The sequence below is a fragment of the Eleutherodactylus coqui genome, chromosome 1, assembly GCF_035609145.1.
Source record: "Eleutherodactylus coqui strain aEleCoq1 chromosome 1, aEleCoq1.hap1, whole genome shotgun sequence".
NCBI lineage: Eukaryota > Metazoa > Chordata > Amphibia > Anura > Eleutherodactylidae > Eleutherodactylus > Eleutherodactylus coqui.
In genome coordinates this window covers 8,377,537-8,398,164 of record NC_089837.1, presented here as the reverse complement: position 1 = coordinate 8,398,164, position 20,628 = coordinate 8,377,537, and the positions used below count along the sequence as shown (strand labels likewise).

The 20,628-nt window shown below is 46.7% G+C and overlaps 1 long non-coding RNA gene across 1 annotated transcript in view; it reads left to right on the top strand.

Moving 5' to 3' along the window:
- The first annotated feature begins 1,961 nt into the window (after positions 1 to 1,961).
- Positions 1,962 to 20,628, top strand: part of LOC136608932 (uncharacterized) — a 40,648-nt gene continuing 21,981 nt past the window's right edge. Inside the window, exon 1 of the long non-coding RNA XR_010790036.1 lies at positions 1,962 to 2,125. This is a non-coding gene — a long non-coding RNA (uncharacterized lncRNA). The remainder of the gene's footprint in view (positions 2,126 to 20,628) is intronic.

Sequence of the window (20,628 nt, the reverse complement as noted above, 5' to 3'; positions counted from 1 at the left end):
CTTCAGAATTGTTCATATTTCTGCTTACATTGAAGCTAAAATGACATCAGATTTTCAGCAAATCTTAAAAGTAGATAAAGAGGCACAAATCAAACAAATGAGTCCATAATATTAGACCAGGTTGTGTATTTATTGAGGAAATGATCCAATATCACATGTCTGTGAGTGGCAAAAGTATGTGAACCTCTGCTTTCAGTATCCTTGTGCAGCAATAACTTCATCTAGACGCTTCTGGTAATTGTTGATCAGTTCTGCCCTTCGGTTTGGAGGAATGTTCCCCCTGATTGGAGAGGTACATGGGGAGAGGGGTTACCTGTCTCCGGTCTTAGTGGGAGAAGAGCTTCTGTAGTCACCTGAACCAACAACATTTTAAGTCCCATTTCCTCAAGTGTTTATGAATGTGAGACTCCTGACGTGGAACTCCTTCTTCTCATATTCTTGGAGATTTATAGACTCGACATCTCACTGATGACAAGAAGGTCACAGAACAATTAAATGTGTCCAGTGTCGCGGTTCACAGGCGTCTGACAACAAACATATATGTAGAAGGAAAACAAAGGTTTGGTCCAGTGTCGCCAGTAGAGTCAACAGGGATTGTTCCCAGCAAGAGAAGCCAGGTCGTCCTGTAGATATGATGGCCAACAAAGAGACATGATGCTATAGTGGATATGAGGATATGACTGCTGGGACTCCCATCGCGGTCCCCAAGTAAATAGATTGGTGGTTGCACAGGGTCCCCATTCTCAGGATAGCTGGGTGTCCTAGTGGTTGGACCCCCACAGTTCATATGGTAATCCCCTGTCCTGTGGCACAGCCACTTTACTAAAGGGGGTACAAACATACTTAAGTCAAGCATTACATTGAATACCAGGAGACATCGGACCCCCGGATCTGCCTCTACCGTCAGCAGATAATGACCTGAAACATACATCACAACCACCCAGAAGTGATGCTGGGACCATCAGACCTGTCCCTTCAGTCACTGGATATGACCCCTAAAGAGAAACCTGGCCCATGTATTAGAGGGGAGCATCCTGCGTGGAGGAGAGCTCCGAGACCCCTCAACAATTCCTCTCCAACCTTGGAAGGTATTACAGCGGCTCACCGCTATTCTGGAAGCTGCAAATAATAGTGGAGGTGCCAATATTGTAGGGCCTAAAGAAATGTAGTTTTACCAAAGAATTGTGAAGTGTGGCGGTTCCCAGTGAGAGAAACCAAGTCATCTTGTGGATATGAGACTTTTTAATGGCCTTCAAAAATAGTTGATGTTATAGCGAGCTTTTAGGTTCTTCTATCAACCCTTCATCAGCCTATATAATGATGGATGGTTCCTTTCAGCCTGATGAAGGGCCGATAGTAAAGAACCAGAAAGCTCGCCATAACATCATGTATTTTTGTTGGCCTTTACAAGGTCTCCTATCTACAGGATGACTTGGCTTCTCTCACTGAGAACAGTCACAATTTGCTCTACTGGCGACACCGGGCCAAAACTTTTTTATTTTTCATTTTGTCAAAGAATTGTTAATAACATTAGGGGACAATAAGAACGGCGCAACGTATGCAAAAGCGTCGCCAGCTGCAGGCGTGGGGGATGTAATGTCCTCATCGGAGGAATTTTCCAAAAAGGAGCCAATTGGTAAAATTGCTATATCTACAAAGTTTTGCAGGTTGCGTCCGCTGGAGCCCCCTCGGGACGAAAACCATCTGCAGTAGACTCTACACGTCAGCACCTCAGCTGTTGTCACATTTCTGGGACATTTCATTCAGCCTGGATGGAATATTAAGTAGACAAATACAGATGAGGAAGGAGAAGAGGGCCGCAGGCATCACAGCCGCACAATACACAGACCCTGCGGAACCAGGAAACACAAGCAGGAAGAAGCTTCCAGGAACCAGAAGGAGGAAACCATCCTGAAGTTCCTGATCCTGGTACCATACGCCATCACCCCCGCCTGTCAGCGGCATCCATATAGAGCAGCACACGGAGGATCCCCCACATATTCAGCAGACATGTCACCAGTCACCGCATCCCTCCTGCTACTCCTCCTGGTCTACAGAGGAACCACAGAAGAAACCGATTTCCTAGAAAATCCAGGAATAATACCAAAGCCCTGTCCGAAACCAGGTAAGAGGAGCAGATGGCATATTCCTGTATTATACACAGTAGCACTTCATGTATGTGTATAATCATATATATACACACACATATATATATATATATATATATATATATATATATATATATATATATATATATATATTATGCACACACGCGCATATACACACTCCCAATGCAGCACTACTTCTCCTGTCATGTACACACACACACATATCCATGATATATACACATACATACATGCTATACAGTGCTGCTTCTGTCATATATATATATATATATATATATATATCTCTACACCCAGTACAGCACTACTTCTACTATCATAATATACTGTACAGTACACACTATATAAACACACACACTGCACAGCACTACTTCTACTGTCACATATGTAGTGCTGTATTGTGTACATATATATACACACATACACTGTACAGCACCTTTAAAAAAAAAAAAAAAAATATATATATATATATATATATATATATATATATATACACATGCTGATATAACCGGCCTCGCCCGACTTAATTTTATTACAGGTGTTTACGTGTTGTTTGCACAGAAAATTTTATGAAGTGAAGGTTACTTTAGAGGAACCGAGGAATAAAATATGTATACACATAGAGGAGATTTAGATTCTCCTCAGGCTGCATGTACCAATGTCCCTCTGCAGAATGTGCCACCCCTCCCACCCTCCTCATTAAGGACCTAAAGAATGCTCGCGCCAAATTTCACGCTTGTATGACACTGAGAAGTTACATTACATAGGGGTGCCCTATTGCAATTAGCATTGAATAATCGAGTTGTGACCCCTTTACTTTTCCTATTTAGACCTAAAGAATAGTCATGCCAAATTTTATGTTTGTATGACACCGGGAAATAATATAGTCATATTACAAAGTATTAATAGTATAAACACCTGTATTTGGGGTGTGGTGTGTGTGTACACCCCTGTCCTATATTTGGGGTGTGGTGTGTGTGTACACCCCCGTCCTATATTTGGGGTGTGATGGGTGTGTACACCTCTGTCCTGTATTTGGGGTGTATTGTGTGTGTACACCCCTGTCCTGTATTCGGGGTGTGATGTGTGTGTACACCCCTGTCCTATATTTTGGGTGAGATGTGTGTGTACACCGCTGTCCTATATTTGGGGTGTGATGTGTGTGTACACCCCTGTCCTATATTTGGGGTGTGATGTGTGTGTACACCCCTGTCCTGTATTTGGGGTGTGATGTGTGTGTAAATCCCTACAAAATGTGTTGAATCAGCACTCCAGGGGTTAATCATAAATAAAACAGCACTTTATTCCTCAATGGTAAAAGACATAGCTGCAACGTTTCGATCTTTTACCATTGAGGAATAAAGTGCTGTTTTATTTATGATTAACCCCTGGAGTGCTGATTCAACACATTTTGTAAGGATTTCCTGCTTCTTCCGGTCTTTGGGTCCAGACCTTGGCTGTGGATCGTGCACCCTGCAAGCCTGTAAGTGCTACAACATATTGATTGGAAGTGCTGTTCCCCTTCTCATCTCTTTCTACATTGTGTGTGTAAATCCCTGTCCTGTATTTGTGGTGTGTGTGTGTACACCCCCGTCCAGTATTTGGTGTGTGTGTCTGTGTGTGTGTGTGTGTGTGTGTTTGTGTGTGTACACCCCTGTCCTGTATTTGGTGTGTGTGTGTACACCCCCCGTCCAGTATTTGGTGTGTGTGTCTATGTGTGTGTACACCCCTGTCCTGTATTTGGTGTGTGTGTAAATCCCTGTCCTGTATTTGGTGTCTGTGTGTGTGTGTGTGTGTGTACATCCCTGTCCTGTATTTGGTGTGTGTGTAAATCCCTGTCCTGTATTTGATGTTTGTGTGTGTGTGTGTGTGTGTGTGTGTAAATCCCTGTCCTGTATTTGGTGTGTGTACATCTCTCTCCTGTGTTTGTGATGTGTGTGTGTACACCCCTGTCCTATATTTGGGGTGTGATGTGTGTGTACACCCCTGTCCTGTATTTGGGGTGAAATGTGTGTGTACACCCCTGTCTTTTGTTTGGGGTGTGATGTGTGTGTACACGCCTGTCCTGTATTTGGGGTGAGATGTGTGTGTGTACACTGCTGTCTTACATTTGGGGTGAGATGTGTTTGTACACCCCTGTCCTGTATTTGGGGTGAAATGTGTGTGTACACCCCTGTCTTTTGTTTGGGGTGTGATGTGTGTGTACACGCCTGTCCTGTATTTGTGGTGAGATGTGTGTGTGTACACTGCTGTCTTACATTTGAGGTGAGATGTGTTTGTACACCCCTGTCCTATATTTAGGGAGAGATGTGTGTGTACACCCCTGTCCTGTATTTGAGGTGTGATGTGTGTGTGTACACCCCTTTCCTATATTTGGGGTGTGATGTGTGTGTGTACACCCTTGTCCTATATTTTGGGTGAGATGTGTGTGTACACCACTGTCCTATATTTTGGGTGTGATGTGTGTGTACACCCCTGTTCTATATTTGGGATGTGATGTGTGTGTAAATCCCTGTCCATTATTTGGTGTGTGTGTGTGTGTGTACATCCCTGTCCTGTATTTGGTGTGTGTGTGTGTGTGTGTGTGTGTGTGTACATCCCTGTCCTGTATTTGGTGTGTGTGTGTGTGTACATCCCTGTCCTGTATTTGGTGTGTGTGTGTGTGTGTACATCCCTGTCCTGTATTTGGTGTGTGTGTGTGTGTGTACATCCCTGTCCTGTATTTGGTGTGTGTGTGTGTGTGTGTGTACATCCTTGTCCTGTTTTTGGTGTGTGTGTGTGTATGTGTGTTAATCCCTGTCCTGTATTTGGTGTGTGTGTGTGTGTGTGTACATCCTTGTCCTGTATTTGGTGTGTGTGTGTGTGTAAATCCCTGTCCTGTATTTGGTGTGTGTGTGTATACACCCCTGTCCTGTACTTGTGGTGTGTGTTTGTGTGTACATCCCTGTCCTATATTTGGGGTGTGTGTGTGTCTGTACATCCTTGTCCTGTATTTGGTGTGTGTGTGTGTAAATCCCTGTCCTGTATTTGGTGTGTGTGTGTGTGTGTAAACCCCTGTCCTGTATTTGGTGTGTGTGTGTATACACCCCTGTCCTGTACTTGTGGTGTGTGTTTGTGTGTACATCCCTGTCCTATATTTGGGGTGTGTGTGTGTCTGTACATCCTTGTCCTGTATTTGGTGTGTGTGTGTGTAAATCCCTGTCCTGTATTTGGTGTGTGTGTGTGTGTGTGTGTAAACCCCTGTCCTGTATTTGGTGTGGTCGTGTGTGTGTGTGTGTGTGTGTGTAAAGCCCTGTCCTGTATTTGGTGTGTGTGTGTAAATCCCTGTCCTGTATTTGGTGTGTGTGTGTGTGTGTGTGTACACCCCTGTCCTGTACTTGTGGTGTGTGTGTGTGTGTGTGTACATCACTGTCCTGTATTTGGTGTGTGTGTGTGTGTGTGTGTAAATCCCTGTCCTATTTTTGGTGTGTGTGTATGTACATCCCTCTCCTGTGTTTGTGATGTGTGTGTGTACACCCCTGTCCTATATTTGGGGTGTGATGGGTGTGTACACCGCTGTCCTATATTTGGGGTGTGATGGGTGTGTACACCCCTGGTCTATATTTGGGGTGAGATGTGTGTGTGTGTGTGTGTGTGTGCGCACAACTGTCCTATATTTGTGGTGAGATGTGTGTGTACACCCCTGGCCTGTATTTGGGGTGAAATGTGTGTGTACACCCCTGACTTTTGTTTGGGGTGTGATGTGTGTGTACACGCCTGTCCTGTATTTGGGGAGAGATGTGTGTGTGTGTACACTGCTGTCTTACATTTGGGGTGAGATGTGTTTGTACACCCCTGTTCTATATTTGGGGTGTGATGTGTGTGTAAATCCCTGTCCTGTATTTGTGTTGTGTGTGTGTACTCCCCCGTCCATTATTTGGTGTGTGTGTGTGTGTGTGTGGGTGTGTGTACATCCCTGTCCTGTATTTGGTGTGTGTGTGTGTGTGTGTGTACATCCCTGTCCTGTATTTGGTGTGTGTGTGTGTGTGTGTACATCCTTGTCCTGTATTTGGTGTGTGTGTGTGTGTAAATCCCTGTCCTGTATTTGGTGTGTGTGTGTGTAATCCCCTGTCCTGTATTTGGTGTGGTCGTGTGTGTGTGTGTGTGTGTGTGTAAAGCCCTGTCCTGTATTTGGTGTGTGTGTGTGTGTGTAAATCCCTGTCCTGTATTTGGTGTGTGTGTGTGTGTGTGTGTGTACACCCCTGTCCTGTACTTGTGGTGTGTGTGTGTGTGTGTGTGTGTACATCCCTGTCCTGTATTTGGTGTGTGTGTGTGTGTGTGTGTGTGTAAATCCCTGTCCTATTTTTGGGGTGTGATGGGTGTGTACAGCGCTGTCCTATATTTGGGGTGTGATGGGTGTGTACACCCCTGGTCTATATTTGGGGTGAGATGTGTGTGTGTGTGTGTGCGCTCCCCTGTCCTATATTTGTGGTGAGATGTGTGTGTACACCCCTGGCCTGTATTTGGGGTGAAATATGTGTGTACACCCCTGCCTTTTGTTTGGGGTGTGATGTGTGTGTACACGCCTGTCCTGTATTTGGGGAGAGATGTGTGTGTGTACACTGCTGTCTTACATTTGGGGTGAGATGTGTTTGTACACCCCTGTTCTATATTTGGGGTGTGATGTGTGTGTAAATCCCTGTCCTGTATTTGTGTTGTGTGTGTGTGTACACCCCCGTCCATTATTTGGTGTGTGTGTGTGTGTGTACATCCCTGTCCTGTATTTGGTGTGTGTGTGTGTGTGTGTGTGTACATCCTTGTCCTGTATTTGGTGTGTGTGTGTGTGTGTTAATCCCTGTCCTGTATTTGGTGTGTGTGTGTGTATGTGTGTGTGTGTGTGTGTACATCCTTGTCCTGTATTTGGTGTGTGTGTGTATACACCCCTGTCCTGTACTTGTGGTGTGTGTTTGTGTGTACATCCCTGTCCTATATTTGGGGTGTGTGTGTGTGTGTACATCCTTGTCCTGTATTTGATGTGTGTGTGTGTGTAAATCCCTGTCCTGTATTTGGTGTGTGTGTGTATACACCCCTGTCCTGTACTTGTGGTGTGTGTTTGTGTGTACATCCCTGTCCTATATTTGGGGTGTGTGTGTGTGTGTACATCCTTGTCCTGTTTTTGATGTGTGTGTGTGTGTGTAAATCCCTGTCCTGTATTTGGTGTGTGTGTGTGTAAATCCCTGTCCTGTATTTGGTGTGTGTGTGTGTAAATCCCTGTCCTGTATTTGGTGTGTGTGTGTAAACCCCTGTCCTGTATTTGGTGTGGTCGCGTGTGTGTGTGTATGTGTGTGTGTGTAAAGCCCTGTCCTGTATTTGGTGTGTGTGTGTGTGTAAATCCCTGTCCTGTATTTGGTGTGTGTGTGTACACCCCTGTCCTGTACTTGTGGTGTGTGTGTGTACATCCCTGTCCTGTATTTGGTGTGTGCGTATGTGTACATCCCTGTCCTGTATTTGGTGTGTGTGTGTGTGTGTGTGTGTAAATCCCTGTCCTATTTTTGGTGTGTGTGTGTGTATGTACATCCCTCTCCTGTGTTTGTGATGTGTGTGTGTATACCCCTGTCCTATATTTGGGGTGTGATGGGTGTGTACACCGCTGTCCTATATTTGGGGTGTGATGGGTGTGTACACCCCTGGTCTATATTTGGGGTGAGATGTGTGTGTGTGTGTGTGCGCACCCCTGTCCTATATTTGTGGTAAGATGTGTGTGTACACCCCTGGCCTGTATTTGGGGTGAAATGTGTGTGTACACCCCTGCCTTTTGTTTGGGGTGTGATGCGTGTGTACACGCCTGTCCTGTATTTGGGGAGAGATGTGTGTGTGTACACTGCTGTCTTGTATTTGGGGTGTGATATGTGTGTGTACACCCCTGTCCTGTATTTGGGGTGTGATGTATGTGTGTACATCCCTGTCCTATACTTTGGCTGTGATGTGTGTGTACATCCCTGCCTTGTATTTGGGGTGTGATGTGTGTGTGTACACCCCTGTCTTGTATTTGGGGTGTGATGTGTGTGTGTACACCCCTGTCCTGTATTTGGGGTGTGATGTATGTGTGTACATCCCTGTCCTATACTTTGGCTGTGATGTGTGTGTGTACATCCCTGCCTTGTATTTGGGGTGTGTGTATGTACATCTCTGTCCAGTATTTGTGGTGTGTGTGTGTGTGTGTATACAACCCCATCCTGTATTTGGGGTGAAATGTGTGTGTACACCTCTCTCCTATACTTGGGGTGTCATGTGTGTCTGCAAGCCTGTACTGTATTTGTGGTTTGTGCGTGTGTGTGTGTGTGTGTGTGTACACCCCTGTCTTTTGTTTGGGGTGTGATGTGTGTGTACACCCCTTTCCTATATTTGGGGTGTGATGTGTGTGTACACCCCTGTCCTGTATTTGGGGTGTGATGTGTGTGTACACCCCTGTCCTGTATTTGGGGTGTGATGTGTGTGTACACCCCTGTCCTGTATTTGGGGTGTGATGTGTGTGTACACCCCTGTCCTGTATTTGAGGTTTGATGTGTGTGTGTGTACACCCCTGTCCTGTATTTGGGGTGTGATGTGTGTGTGTACACCCCTGTCCTATATTTGGGGTGAGATGTGTGTGTACACCCTTGTCCTATATTTGGGGTGAGATGTGTGTGTACACTCCTGTCCTATATTTGGGGTGTGATGTGTGTGTACACCCTTGTCCTATATTTGGGGTGTGATGTGTGTGTACACCCCTATCCTGTATTTGGTGTGTGTGTACACCCCTGTCCTATACTTGTGGTGTGTGTGTGTGTTTGTGTGTGTACATCCCTGTCCTGTATTTGGTGTGTGTGTGTGTGTACATCCCTGTCCTGTATTTGGTGTGTGTGTACATCCCTGTCCTGTATTTGGTGTGTGTGTGTGTGTACATCCCTGTCCTATATTTGGGGTTTGATGTGTGTGCACACGCCTGTTCTTTATTTGGGGTGAGATGTGTGTGTACACCCCTGTCCTATATTTGGGGTGAGATGTGTGCGTGTACTCTCCTGTCCTCTATTTGGGGTGAGATGTGTGTGTACACCCTTGTCCTATATTTGGGGTGTGATGTGTGTGTACATTCCTGTCCTGTATTTGGTGTGTGTTTGTGTGTGTGTACACCCCTGTCCTGTATTTGTGGTGTGTGTGTACACCCCTGTCCTATACTTTGGGTGTGATGTGTGTGTACATCTCTGTCCTGTATTTGTGGTGTGTGTGTGTATTTACAACCCCGTCCTGTATTTGGGGTGAAATGTGTGTGTACACCCCTGTCCTATACTTGGGGTGTAAAGTGTTTGTACATTCCTGTCCTGTATTTGTGGTGAGATGTGTATATACCCCTGTCCTGTATTTGGGGTGAGATATGTGTGTACATCCCTGTCCTGTATTTGGGATGTGATGTGGGTGTACATCCCTGTCCTATATTTGTGGTGTGGGTGTGTGTGTACACCCCTGTCCTATATGTGGTGTGTGTGTGTGTACACCCCCGTCCTATATTTGGGGTGTGTGTGTGTACACCTCTGTCCTGTATTTGGGGTGTGGTGTGTATGTACACCCCCGTCCTATATTTGGGGTGTGGTGTGTGTGTACACCCCCGTCCTATATTTGGGGTGTGATGGGTGTGTACACCTCTGTCCTGTATTTGGGGTGTATTGTGTGTGTACACCCCTGTCCTGTATTTGGGGTGTATTGTGTGTGTACACCTCTGTCCTGTATTTGGTGTGTGTGTGTGTGTAAATCCCTGTCCTGTATTTGGGGTGTGATGTGTGTGTACATCCCTGTCCTGTATTTGGTGTGTGTGTGTGTAAATCCCTGTCCTATTTTTGATGTGTGTGTGTGTATGTACATCCCTCTCCTGTGTTTGTGATGTGTGTGTACTCCCCTGTGCTATATTTGGTGTGTGATGGGTGTGTACACCGCTGTCCTATATTTGGGGTGTGATGGGTGTTTACACCCCTGGTCTATATTTGGGGTGAGATGTGTGTGTGTGTGCACCCCTGTCCTATATTTGTGGTGAGATGTGCATGCACCCCTATGCTCCCCTGTCCTGTATTTGAGGTGTGATGTGTGTGTATACCCCTGTCCTGTATTTGGGGTGAAATGTGTGTGTACACCCCTGTCTTTTGTTTGGGGTGTGATGTGTGTGTACACGCCTGTCCTGTATTTGGGGTGAGATGTGTGTGTGTACACTGCTGTCTTCCATTTGGGGTGAGATGTGTTTGTACACCCCTGTCCTATATTTAGGGAGTGATGTGTGTGTACACCCCTATCCTGTATTTGGGGTGTGATGTGTGTGTGTACATCCCTGTCCTATACTTTGGCTGTGATGTGTGTGTGTACATCCCTGCCTTGTATTTGGGGTGTGTGTATGTACATCTCTGTCCAGAATTTGTGGTGTGTGTGTGTGTGTGTGTGTGTGTGTATACAACCCCATCCTGTATTTGGGGTGAAATGTGTGTGTACACCTCTCTCCTATACTTGGGGTGTCATGTGTGTCTGCAAGCCTGTACTGTATTTGTGGTTGTGTGTGTGTGTGTGTGTGTGTGTGTACACCCCTGTCTTTTGTTTGGGGTGTGATGTGTGTGTACATCCCTTTCCTATATTTGGGCTGTGATGTGTGTGTGTGTGTGTGTGTATACACCCCTGTCTTTTGTTTGGGGTGTGATGTGTGTGTACACCCCTTTCCTATATTTGGGGTGTGATGTGTGTGTACACCCCTGTCCTGTATTTGGGGTGTGATGTGTGTGTACAACCCTGTCCTGTATTTGGGGTGTGATGTGTGTGTACACCCCTGTCCTGTATTTGGGGTGTGATGTGTGTGTACACCCCTGTCCTGTATTTGAGGTTTGATGTGTGTGTGTGTGTACACCCCTGTCCTGTATTTGGGGTGTGATGTGTGTGTGTACACCCCTGTCCTATATTTGGGGTGAGATGTGTGTGTACACCCTTGTCCTATATTTGGGGTGAGATGTGTGTGTACACTCCTGTCCTATATTTGGGGTGTGATGTGTGTGTACACCCTTGTCCTATATTTGGGGTGTGATGTGTGTGTACACCCCTATCCTGTATTTGGTGTGTGTGTACACCCCTGTCCTATACTTGTGGTGTGTGTGTGTACATCCCTGTCCTGTATTTGGTGTGTGTGTGTGTGTACATCCCTGTCCTGTATTTGGTGTGTGTGTGTGTGTACATCCCTGTCCTGTATTTGGTGTGTGTGTGTGTGTGTGTACATCCCTGTCCTATATTTGGGGTGTGATGTGTGTGCACACGCCTGTTCTATATTTGGGGTGAGATGTGTGTGTACACCCCTGTCCTATATTTGGGGTGAGATGTGTGCGTACACCCTTGTCCTATATTTGGGGTGTGATGTGTGTGTACATTCCTGTCCTGTATTTGGTGTGTGTTTGTGTGTGTGTACACCCCTGTCCTGTATTTGTGGTGTGTGTGTACACCCCTGTCCTCTACTTTGGGTGTGATGTGTGTGTACATCCCTGCCCTGTATTTGGGGTGTGTGTGTGTGTACATCTCTGTCCAGTATTTGTGGTGTGTGTGTATATACAACCCCATCCTGTATTTGGGGTGAAATGTGTGTGTACACCCCTGTCCTATACTTGGGGTGAAAAGTGTTTGTACATTCCTGTCCTGTATTTGTGGTGAGATGTGTATATACCCCTGTCCTGTATTTGGGGTGAGATATGTGTGTACATCCCTGTCCTGTATTTGGGATGTGATGTGGGTGTACATCCCTGTCCTATATTTGTGGTGTGGGTGTGTGTGTACACCCCTGTCCTATATGTGGTGTGTGTGTGTGTACACCCCTGTCCTGTATTTGGGGGGTGTGTGTGTGTACACCCCTGTCCTATATTTGGGGTGTGTGTGTGTGTGTGTGTGTACACCCCCGTCCTATATTTGGTGTGTGTGTGTGTGTACACCTCTGTCCTGTATTTGGGGTGTGGTGTGTATGTACACCCCCGTCCTATATTTGGGGTGTGGTGTGTGTGTACACCCCCGTCCTATATTTGGGGTGTGATGGGTGTGTACACCTCTGTCCTGTATTTGGGGTGTATTGTGTGTGTACACCCCTGTCCTGTATTTGGGGTGTATTGTGTGTGTACACCTCTGTCCTGTATTTGGGGTGTGATGTGTGTGTACACCCCTGTCCTATATTTGGGGTTTGATGTGTGCGTACACCCCTGTCCTATATTTGGGGTGTGATGTGTGTTTAAATCCCTGTCCTGTATTTGTGGGGTGTGATGTGTGTGTACACCCCTGTTCTATATTTGGGGTGTGATGTGTATGTAAATCCCTGTCCTGTATTTGTGGTGTGTGTGTGTGTGTGTGTGTGTGTGTGTTTGTGTGTGTACACCCCTGTCCTGTATTTGGTGTGTGTGTGTACATCCTTGTCCTGTATTTGGTGTGTGTGTGTTTGTGTGTGTACACCCCTGTCCTGTATTTGGTGTGTGTGTGTACATCCTTGTCCTGTATTTGGTGTGTGTGTGTTTGTGTGTGTACACCCCTGTCCTGTATTTGGTGTGTGTGTGTACATCCTTGTCCTGTATTTGGTGTGTGTGTGTATGTGTGTAAATCCCTGTCCTGTATTTGGTGTGTGTGTGTGTATGTGTGTGTGTGTGTGTGTACATCCTTGTCCTGTATTTGGTGTGTGTGTGTGTGTGTAAATCCCTGTCCTGTATTTGGTGTGTGTGTGTGTGTGTAAATCCCTGTCCTGTATTTGGTGTGTGTGTGTGTGTGTGTGTAAATCCCTGTCCTGTATTTGGTGTGTGTGTGTGTGTGTGTGTAAATCCCTGTCCTGTATTTGGTGTGTGTGTGTGTGTGTGTGTGTGTGTAAATCCCTGTCCTGTATTTGGGGTGTGATGTGTGTGTACATCCCTGTCCTGTATTTGGTGTGTGTGTGTGTAAATCCCTGTCCTATTTTTGATGTGTGTGTGTGTATGTACATCCCTCTCTTGTGTTTGTGATGTGTGTGTACTCCCCTGTGCTATCTTTGGTGTGTGATGGGTGTGTACACCGCTGTCCTATATTTGGGGTGTGATGGGTGTTTACACCCCTGGTCTATATTTGGGGTGAGATGTGTGTGTGTGTGTGCACCCCTGTCCTATATTTGTGGTGAGATGTGCATGCACCCCTATGCTCCCCTGTCCTGTATTTGAGGTGTGATGTGTGTGTACACCCCTGTCCTGTATTTGGGGTGAAATGTGTGTGTACACCCCGGTCTTTTGTTTGGGGTGTGATGTGTGTGTACACGCCTGTCCTGTATTTGGGGTGAGATGTGTGTGTGTACACTGCTGTCTTACATTTGGGGTGAGATGTGTTTGTACACCCCTGTCCTGTATTTGGGGTGAAATGTGTGTGTACACCCCTGTCTTTTGTTTGGGGTGTGATGTGTGTGTACACGCCTGTCCTGTATGTGGGGTGAGATGTCTGTGTGTACACTGCTGTCTTACATTTGGGGTGAGATGTGTTTGTACACCCCTGTCCTATATTTAGGGAGTGATGTGTGTGTACACCCCTATCCTGTATTTGGGGTGTGATGTGTGTGTGTACATCCCTGTCCTATACTTTGGCTGTGATGTGTGTGTGTACATCCCTGCCTTGTATTTGGGGTGTGTGTATGTACATCTCTGTCCAGTATTTGTGGTGTGTGTGTGTGTGTGTGTGTGTATACAACCCCATCCTGTATTTGGGGTGAAATGTGTGTGTACACCTCTCTCCTATACTTGGGGTGTCATGTGTGTCTGCAAGCCTGTACTGTATTTGTGGTTTGTGCGTGTGTGTGTGTGAGTACACCCCCGTCCTGCATTTGGGGTGAGATGTGTGTGTACTTCCCTGTCCTGTATTTGGGATGTGATGTGGGTGTACATCCCTGTCCTATATTTGTGGTGTATGTGTGTGTACACCCCTGTCCTGTATTTGTGGTGTGTGTACACCCCTGTCCTGTATTTGGGGGGTGTATGTACACCCCCATCCTATATTTGGGCTGTGATGTGTGTGTGTGTGTGTGTGTGTACACCCCTGTCCTGTATTTGGGGTGTGATGTGTGTGTACACCCCTGTCCTGTATTTGGGGTGTGATGTTTGTGTACACCCCTGTCCTGTATTTGGGGTGTGATGTGTGTGTGTACACCCCTGTCCTATATTTGGGGTGAGATGTGTGTGTACACCCTTGTCCTATATTTGGGGTGAGATGTGTGTGTACACTCCTGTCCTATATTTGGGGTGTGATGTGTGTGTACACCCTTGTCCTATATTTGGGGTGTGATGTGTGTGTACACCCCTATCCTGTATTTGGTGTGTGTGTACACCCCTGTCCTATACTTGTGGTGTGTGTGTGTGTGTGTGTTTGTGTGTGTACATCCCTGTCCTGTATTTGGTGTGTGTGTGTGTGTACATCCCTGTCCTGTATTTGGTGTGTGTGTGTGTGTACATCCCTGTCCTGTATTTGGTGTGTGTGTGTGTGTGTGTACATCCCTGTCCTATATTTGGGGTGTGATGTGTGTGCACACGCCTGTTCTATATTTGGGGTGAGATGTGTGTGTACACCCCTGTCCTATATTTGGGGTGAGATGTGTGCGTACAGCCTTGTCCTATTTTTGGGGTGTGATGTGTGTGTACATTCCTGTCCTGTATTTGGTGTGTGTTTGTGTGTGTGTACACCCCTGTCCTGTATTTGTGGTGTGTGTGTACACCCCTGTCCTGTACTTTGGGTGTGATGTGTTTGTACATCCCTGCCCTGTATTTGGGGTGTGTGTGTGTACATCTCTGTCCAGTATTTGTGGTGTGTGTGTGTATATACAACCCCATCCTGTGTTTGGGGTGAAATGTGTGTGTACACCCCTGTCCTATACTTGGGGTGAAAAGTGTTTGTACATTCCTGTCCTGTATTTGTGGTGAGATGTGTATATACCCCTGTACTGTATTTGGGGTGAGATATGTGTGTACATCCCTGTCTTGTATTTGGGATGTGATGTGGGTGTACATCCCTGTCCTATATTTGTGGTGAGGGTGTGTGTGTACACCCCTGTCCTATATGTGGTGTGTGTGTGTACACCCCTGTCCTGTATTTGGTGTGTGTGTGTGTGTACACCCCTGTCCTATATTTGGGGTGTGTGTGTGTGTGTACACCCCCGTCCTATATTTGGGGTGTGTGTGTGTACACCTCTGTCCTGTATTTGGGGTGTGGTGTGTATGTACACCCCCGTCCTATATTTGGGGTGTGGTGTGTGTGTACACCCCCGTCCTATATTTGGGGTGTGATGGGTGTGTACACCTCTGTCCTGTATTTGGGGTGTATTGTGTGTGTACACCCCTGTCCTGTATTTGGGGTGTATTGTGTGTGTACACCTCTGTCCTGTATTTGGGGTGTGATGTGTGTGTACACCCCTGTCCTATATTTGGGGTTTGATGTGTGTGTACACCCCTGTCCTATATTTGGGGTGTGATGTGTGTGTAAATCCCTGTCCTGTATTTGTGGGGTGTGATGTGTGTGTACACCCCTGTTCTATATTTGGGGTGTGATGTGTATGTAAATCCCTGTCCTGTATTTGTGGTGTGTGTGTGTGTGTACACCCCCGTCCAGTATTTGGTGTGTGTGTGTGTGTGTGTGTTTGTGTGTGTACACCCCTGTCCTGTATTTGGTGTGTGTGTGTACATCCTTGTCCTGTATTTGGTGTGTGTGTGTGTGTGTGTGTGTGTGTATGTGTGTAAATCCCTGTCCTGTATTTGGTGTTTGTGTGTGTGTGTGTGTACATCCTTGTCCTGTATTTGCTGTGTGTGTGTGTGTGTGTGTGTGTGTGTGTGTGTGTGTGTGTGTGTGTGTAAATCCCTGTCCTGTATTTGGTGTGTGTGTGTGTGTGTGTGTGTGTAAATCCCTGTCCTGTATTTGGTGTGTGTGTGTGTGTGTGTGTACACCCCTGTCCTGTACTTGTTGTGTGTGTGAGTGTGTACATCCCTGTCCTGTATTTGGTGTGTGTGTGTGTGTGTGTGTGTGTAAATCCCTGTCCTATTTTTGATGTGTGTGTGTATGTACATCCCTCTCCTGTGTTTGTGATGTGTGTGTGTACTCCCCTGTGCTATATTTGGTGTGTGATGGGTGTGTACACCGCTGTCCTATATTTGGGGTGTGATGGGCGTTTACACCCCTGGTCTATATTTGGGGTGAGATGTGTGTGTGTGTGTGCACCCCTGTCCTATATTTGTGGTGAGATGTGCATGCACCCCTATGCTCCCCTGTCCTGTATTTGAGGTGTGATGTGTGTGTACACCCCTGTCCTGTATTTGGGGTGAAATGTGTGTGTACACCCCTGTCCTGTATTTGGGGTGTGATGTGTGTGTGTACACCCCTGTCCTGTATTTTTGGGTGTGATGTGTGTGTGTACACCCCTGTCCTGTATTTTTGGGTGTGATGTGTGTGTGTGTGTGTACACCCCTGTCCAGTATTTGGGGCGTGATGTGTGTGTGTACACCCCTGTCCTGTATTTGGGGTGTGATGTGCGTGTTTACACCCCTGTCCTGTATTTGGGGTGTGATGTGTGTGTGTACACCCCTGTCCTGTATTTGGGGTGTGATGTGTGTGTACACCCCTGTCTTGTATTTTAGGTGTGATGTGTGTGTACACCACTTTCCTATATTTGGGGTGTGATGTGTGTGTACACCGCTGTCCTGTATTTGGGGTGTGATGTGTGTGTACACCGCTGTCCTGTATTTGGGGTGTGATGTGTCTGTACACCCCTGTCCAGTATTTTTGGGTGTGATGTGGGTGTGTACACCCCTGTCCTGTGTTTGGGGTGTGATGTGGGTGTGTACACCCCTGTCCTGTGTTTGGGGTGTGATGTGTGTGTGTGTACACCCCTGTCCTGTATTTGGGGTGTGATGTGTGTGTGTGTACACCCCTGTCCTGTATTTGGGGTGTGATGTGTGTGTGTACACCCCTGTCCTGTATTTGGGGCGTTATGTGTGTGTGTACACCCCTGTCCTGTATTTGGGGTGTTATATGTGTGTACACCCCTGTCCTATAATTTGTGTGTGTTGTGTGTGTACATCCCTGCCCTGTATTTGGTGTGTGTGTCTACATCCCTACCTTGTATTTGGGGTGTGTGTATGTACATCTCTGTCCAGTATTTGTGGTGTGTGTGTGTGTGGGTATACAACCCCGTCCTGTATTTGGGGTGAAATGTGTGTGTGCAACCCTGTCCTATACTTGGGGTGTCATGTGTGTGTGCAAGCCTGTACAGTATGTGTGGTTTGTGTGTGTGTGTACACCCCCGTCCTGCATTTGGGGTGAAAAGTGTTTGTACATTCCTGTGCTGTATTTGTGGTGAGATGTGTATACACCCCTGTCCTGTATTTGGGGTGAGATGTGTGTATACATCCCTGTCCTGTATTTGGGATGTGATGTGGGTGTACATCCCTGTCCTATATTTGTGGTGTATGTGTGTGTGTACACCCCTGTACTGTATTTGTGGTGTGTGTGTGTGTGTACACCCCTGTCCTGTATTTGGGGCGTGATGTGTGTACACCCCTGTCCTGTATTTGGGGTGTGTATGTACACCCCCGTCCTGTATTTGGGGTGTGTTGTGTGTGTGTATACCCCAGTCTTTTGTTTGGGGTGTGATGTGTGTGTACACCCCTTTCCTATATTTGGGGTGTGATGTGTGTGTACACCCCTTTCCTATATTTGGGGTGTGATGTGTGTGTACACCCCTGTCTTGTATTTGGGGTGTGATGTGTGTGTGTACACCCCTATCCTGTATTTGGGCTGTGATGTGTGTGTGTACATCCCTGTCCTGTATTTGGGGTGAAATGTGTGTGTACACCCCGGTCTTTTGTTTGGGGTGTGATGTGTGTGTACACGCCTGTCCTGTATTTGGGGTGAGATGTGTGTGTGTACACTGCTGTCTTACATTTGGGGTGAGATGTGTTTGTACACCCCTGTCCTGTATTTGGGGTGAAATGTGTGTGTACACCCCTGTCTTTTGTTTGGGGTGTGATGTGTGTGTACACGCCTGTCCTGTATGTGGGGTGAGATGTCTGTGTGTACACTGCTGTCTTACATTTGGGGTGAGATGTGTTTGTACACCCCTGTCCTATATTTAGGGAGTGATGTGTGTGTACACCCCTATCCTGTATTTGGGGTGTGATGTGTGTGTGTACATCCCTGTCCTGTATTTGGGGTGAAATGTGTGTGTACACCCCGGTCTTTTGTTTGGGGTGTGATGTGTGTGTACACGCCTGTCCTGTATTTGGGGTGAGATGTGTGTGTGTACACTGCTGTCTTACATTTGGGGTGAGATGTGTTTGTACACCCCTGTCCTTTATTTGGGGTGAAATGTGTGTGTACACCCCTGTCTTTTGTTTGGGGTGTGATGTGTGTGTACACGCCTGTCCTGTATGTGGGGTGAGATGTCTGTGTGTACACTGCTGTCTTACATTTGGGGTGAGATGTGTTTGTACACCCCTGTCCTATATTTAGGGAGTGATGTGTGTGTACACCCCTATCCTGTATTTGGGGTGTGATGTGTGTGTGTACATCCCTGTCCTATACTTTGGCTGTGATGTGTGTGTGTACATCCCTGCCTTGTATTTGGGGTGTGTGTATGTACATCTCTGTCCAGTATTTGTGGTGTGTGTGTGTATACAACCCCATCCTGTATTTGGGGTGAAATGTGTGTGTACACCCCTGTCCTATACTTGAGGTGTCATGTGTGTGTGCAAGCCTGTACTGTATTTGTGGTTTGTGTGTGTTTGTGTACACCCCTCTCCTGTATTTGGGGTGTGATGTGTGTATGTACACCCCTGTCCTATATTTGGGGTGAGATGTGTGTGTACACCCTTGTCCTATATTTGGTGTGAGATGTGTGTGTACACTCCTGTCCTATATTTGGGATGTGATGTGTGTGTAAACCCCTGTCCTGTATTTGTGGTGTGTGATGTGTGTGTACACCCCTGTCCTATATTTGGGGTGTGATGTGTGTGTAAACCCCTGTCCTGTATTTGTGGTGTGTGTGTGTGTACATCCCTGTCCTATATTTGGGGTGTGATGTGTGTGTAAACCCCTGTCCTGTATTTGTGGTGTGTGTGTGTGTACATCCCTGTCCTGTATTTGGTGTGTGCGTGTGTGTACATCCCTGTCCTATATTTGGGGTGTGATGTGTGTGTACACCCCTGTCCTATATTTGGGGTAAGATGTGTGTGTACACTCCTGTCCTCTATTTGGGGTGACATGTGTGTGCCCCCCCCCCCCTATATTTGGGGTGTGATGTGTGTGTACATTCCTGTCCTGTATTTGGTGTGTGTTTGTGTGTGTGTACACCCCTGTCCTGTATTTGTGGTGTGTGTGTACACCCCTGTCCTATACTTTGGGTGTGATGTGTGTGTACATCCCTGCCCTGTATTTGGGGTGTGTGTGTGTGTACATCTCTGTCCAGTATTTGTGGTGTGTGTGTGTGTATACAACCCCGTCCTGTATTTGGGGTGTAATGTGTGTGTGCAACCCTGTACTGTATTTGTGGTTTGTGTGTGTGTGTGTACACCCCCGTCCTGCATTTGGCGTGAAAAGTGTTTGTACATTCCTGTCCTGTGTTTGTGGTGAGATGTGTTTGTACACCCCTGTCCTATACTTGGGGTGTAATGTGTGTGTGCATCCCTGTACTGTATTTGTGGTTTGTGTGTGTGTGTGTACACCCCCGTCCTGCATTTGGGGTGAAAAGTGTTTGTACATTCCTGTCCTGTATTTGTGGTGAGATGTGTATACACCCCTGTCCTGTATTTGTGGTGAGATGTGTATACACCCCTGTCCTGTATTTGGGGTGAGATGTGTGTGTACATCCCTGTCCTATATTTGTGGTGAGATGTGTATACACCCCTGTCCTGTATTTGGGGTGAGATGTGTGTGTACATCCCTGTCCTGTATTTGGGATGTGATGTGGGTGTACATCCCTGTCCTATGTTTGTGGTGTGTGTGTGTGTACACCCCTGTCCTATATTTGGTGTGTGTGTGTGTGTGTGTACACCCCTGTCCTGTATTTGTGGTGTGTGTGTGTGTGTGTGTGTGTGTGTGTGTGTGTACACCCATGTCCTGTATTTGGGGTGTGTGTTTGTGTACACCCCTGTCCTGTATTTGGGGTGTGATCTGTGTACACCCCTGTCCTGTATTTGTGGTGTGTATGTACACCACCGTCCTGTATTTGGGGTGTGATGTGTGTGTACACCCCTGTCTTTTGTTTAAGGGGGTGATGTGTGTGTACACCCCCGTCCTGTATTTGTGGTGAGATGTGTATACACCCCTGTCCTGTATTTGGGGTGTGATGTGTATACACCCCTGTCCTGTATTTGGGGTGAGATGTGTGTGTACATCCCTGCCCTGTATTTGGGATGTGATGTGTGTGTACACCCCTGTCCTGTATTAGAGGGATGTGTGTGTGTGTGTGTGTGTGTGTGTGTACACCTCTGTCCTGTATTTG